Below are 4485 nucleotides of genomic sequence, written 5' to 3' on the forward strand. Positions count from 1 at the left end.
TACTCAAGATCATGCCTTAGATTATACTACGTTATAGTGACATGATATAACCCAGGAGACATACTGAAGGATTGAGTATGACGACACACTGAATTCTGTCGAGTTACATTGTACACCTGAGGGAGGGCAGATGATAGACTTTAAGATATAACCGTAAATCCTCCATCATATTGAAAATTGGTATGATTGCAGACAGAACAGATAGACACAATGGAACTGGGAGGTTACGAGTGGAGAATAAATTCATGTATTTCAGATGAATCCCAGATTTATTCCATACCTTCGAGTTCTGGGTTTTTATAGAGAAACAAACTGGCAAATCCTGAGCTCCCCATGAAATTCGGACCTTCAGAGAAATGTGAATCAAACTGAAAAGTCCGGTTCAGACACAGTGTACGGTTAACACGCCCAGATTACAGAATCCTTTGCAATAGTCTAAACCGGATTATCAGTTTTAAACACATGTATGTGACACCATAAGCCCAGATTACTGCTTTGTGATTGAATCCCAAGTTAAAAGTACTGGATAGGATTGGGAGAGCACTGGCTCAAAATTTCTATATTAGTAATAGAGTTGAATCGTTTATAAGACATAAATAATAGAATGTGTAAAGGGTAAAAGAGATTTCTACCTGTGTGTATTGACGTATGGTTTTGGATTGTATTGATTATCAATTATTGATTGATCTTCAGGCCAGAATTCATATATAAACTTTTAACCTACACACAGAGAGTTCATGAGCTTGATTACGGATTACTGTTACTAGTATCAAAGATAATTTCACTTTAGAACAATCGTTCAACTTAATTTTCAGTTTAATCTCACAAGCGGACCTAATATTTATAGATATTACTAAAAAGTTCATGTGTTTTTCCTTTTTACGGCAGACGCATGTAGTTTAGTTTTCTGATATGAAGTCTATTTCGCTTTTAATCACTTTTGAATCTCACAGAAAAATTATATCCCATAGAAAATGTCTGAAGTTCCTCATTTGCCTCTGCTACCAGCGCGGCGTCATCAGGAAACAGCAAGTGACTCACCTCGCCTGCGCCCCTTGCCCTTCCCTCCAAAAAAGACTCGTATTCTCCTCCAACTCCCAGCCTTCCAAAATTACACCCCAAAATACCTAGACTTACTACCCATGCCTTCCTCTTCGTCGCCATTACACTGACACCTTCGCAAAGCACCTATATACACACATATATAAACATTCTTCATACACGAAGCCATCATACCTATATCAATACGGTCTGCACACACAATGAAATAGTCGCTATTTACAAAAATACAAATTTATCGTACACATATTAAACGGCATTACGTAGCATAATTAACATACATTGTATCATACACACACACACACACACACACACACACACACACACACACTCCCCGGTCCGTCCCAGGAGCCATCTTCGTCCTAGCCAGGCTGGGGAGGCTGTGAGATTCCTCCCTAATCGTTGGCTCACAAGGTGTCCCCTCAGCCCAGCCAGCACGGTGACACGGCCATCTGCCCCGCCCACACCCACGCCCTTCCCTTGTCTCCTGCTCCTGCAGACGGCCAGGACAGAGAGGTTCGTGAAAGATTCCGTCGTTTCCTCTTTTTAGTTATCTCGTTTTTCAGGGAAAAGTTTATTGTTTTGATATATATATATATATATATATATATATATATATATATATATATATATATATATATATATATTCTTTTCTTTTCTTTCATACTATTCGCCATTTCCCGCATTAGCGAGGTAGCGTTGAGAACAGAGGACTAGGCCCTTGAGGGAATATCCTCACCTGGGCCCCTTCTCTGTTCCCTCTTTTGGAAAATTAAAAAAAAAAAAAAAAAAGTGAGAGGGGAGGATTTCCAGCCCCCCGCTCCCTCCCCTTTTAGTCGCCTTCTACGACACGCAGGGAATACGTGGGAAGTATTCTTTCTCCCCTATATATATATATATATATATATTCGTTGAGTGTGCCTGTTAAGCTACATGGGAGAGTAGTGATTGAGAGGGTAAAGGAATTTACGTACAGAACATCAGGTTGGGGAGGAGCAGTGTGGTTTCAGAAGTGGTAGAGGAAGTGTGAATCAGGTGTTTGCTTTGAAGGATAAGCCAGATACCCATATACTGACGAGTGTCAAAGGGAGAATGAACACTTGGGTTGGGTGTAGGCCACCCCCAGGATTCGAACTTATTTTGGTCCGACCCCAGGCTGACCCGTGGTGACTCAATGTCAGTGATGTTAACCATTACACCACGGAGACCCATACGTGCTTAAATGCCTGAATGTTTCTTTCTTTATGTGTTCTGTGCCTGCCCACGTATTTGCAAGTTATTGCCTGATTGTCGTATGGCAAACTTGTCTCAGGCACTTATGTTGCAGATATTTCATATAGTTCGATGTGGTGTCAAAAATATCCACGGAGGACTACTCTCCCTTATTTTTTGAAATGAAAGGTATTACTTGTGATGATATTAGTATATCAGGGAAACTGAAGGATTTAAGTAAAGTACAATGAGCTAATGCGGTTATACATAATTCAATAAACCTATTAAAAACTCACGTAACCTCCCCAGCTATTGAGATGGAAATGGACCAGCAACAGTGCAGCAGCCATCAGCAAACAGACGACACAGTGCAGGACTGTGCAATCTCCAAGAATCTAACATAATACATGTATATTTCCACAATGATTTCGGCAACTAGTTTTCATAAGTGCTCTTGATGTACTACAGTTGTATTATCCACTCTTTCCGTGATTAGCCTCATATTTTCCCAGATATACGTAACCATAAACCCTTACTTGATATCGTTCAATAGAATATAATGCTCCAAGTCTTGGCCTTGAACAATGATTATTGTATTCTTTACCTTAACGCCGAATAATACAATCAGTACTTTTAGCTCATAGTGATGCAACTCAGTACAAGGTCATTATCCTTGTTGCTACTTTAGGTGACCTAGCATAAAGGAATGAAGTAAGTTTTAGCAAATATAGGTAATGCAGAAGTTATCATGTACAATGCGTATTTGTGCAGCCTGCATTTAATATGTTTAAGTTTACGTTAATATAAAAAGAAAGAAAACATTTCTAATTTTCGTTCTCTGTGTCTTTCTAACATACCCTAAAGTAAATATGATTTTGTTTCTTTTTATATATGATTATCCGAATAGAGAATGGTTGATGACCAATTAAAGCCATGTTGTAAGATAACTATGTATTTCTGCTGTATAAACCCATCTTTTCCTCATAGCAATATGAATGTAATAAGAAAACTCGCCTCTGGCGAGGATGTATCACTGGGAGTAGAGTCTCGTCAAAGAACTTCTCAAACCAAAGGAGGCAGCATTTCCCTGCCACTGGAAGTAGCGAAGTCTTATGCTACAAGTGAGATACAAGTGACCTTTCCCCATGTCTGCCTTAGAAGATCAGGTCTCACCACTGCATGGCTTTGAGGGCCCCTTTTTCATTTTTATAACATCGAAGATGTTTAGTGAAAATGTTATCAAATTGTGTGCACCTTCCCACCACTCGATGCTACAGTAATTTTAGAGTAATGATGCACTAGAGTGGACACAGGAAAATATAAAAGACGACCAAAAAATCTGTTTTCGAGTATCTGTCATATTTAACACGGGATAACGATAATTCAGCCTATTATTATCTGTGACAAATTACAATGCATTCCTACAATAGATGTACGAGACTACCATTCCATTTCACAGTAACGTTGGTTAGGGAAATGTAATCATCCAGTGTAATTTGTCAAGGACAATAGCTAGATATCAGTTTATGAAGTGTAAAGTATTGCAAATCGACCCAATGACATTTAATTGAAGAATTTGTTTCAGGCAGTGATAACTGGACAACTGACCGTAAAGTGTTTTGAAATTCACGGTTATGATTGCTAGGGAGATGTGCTGGAGGAATCTAGTGTAATTTGTCACAGACAGTTGGGGGATTATCATTTATTCCATGTTAGATATGAGAGACACTCTTTCGTTCATTTGTTGTGCCGATTGTTATACTTATGTTGACTTTGGTACTTCATAACTGTATAAATTCACCCACTAAAATAGATTTAGTGATTTAGTATCAATTCAACAGAGTTATTAAATTTATTAAGGTGTTGATGGCTTGGCAATGATTCCCTTATTGGGTAATTACTATTTGTGTATTACGGGGAGAAAGTTAAACACTCGGGTTACCCCGTCTGATAACCTTGTATATATGTACCATGTCTTTACTCACAGATAGACAAATAGATAGATTCATATGATAATCACACTAGTCCATGATGAGATTAATGAGGATGATACCGTAATTCAGTAGTTCAGATAATCTTTTTAACGTGTTTTCTGAACTATCGAATTGCATTCCACCTTCATATATATATATATATATATATATATATATATATATATATATATATATATATATATATATATATATATATATATATATATATATACACACACAC

Source organism: Panulirus ornatus, chromosome 24 (genome assembly GCF_036320965.1).
Source record: "Panulirus ornatus isolate Po-2019 chromosome 24, ASM3632096v1, whole genome shotgun sequence".
NCBI classification, from domain to species: Eukaryota; Metazoa; Arthropoda; class Malacostraca; order Decapoda; family Palinuridae; genus Panulirus; species Panulirus ornatus.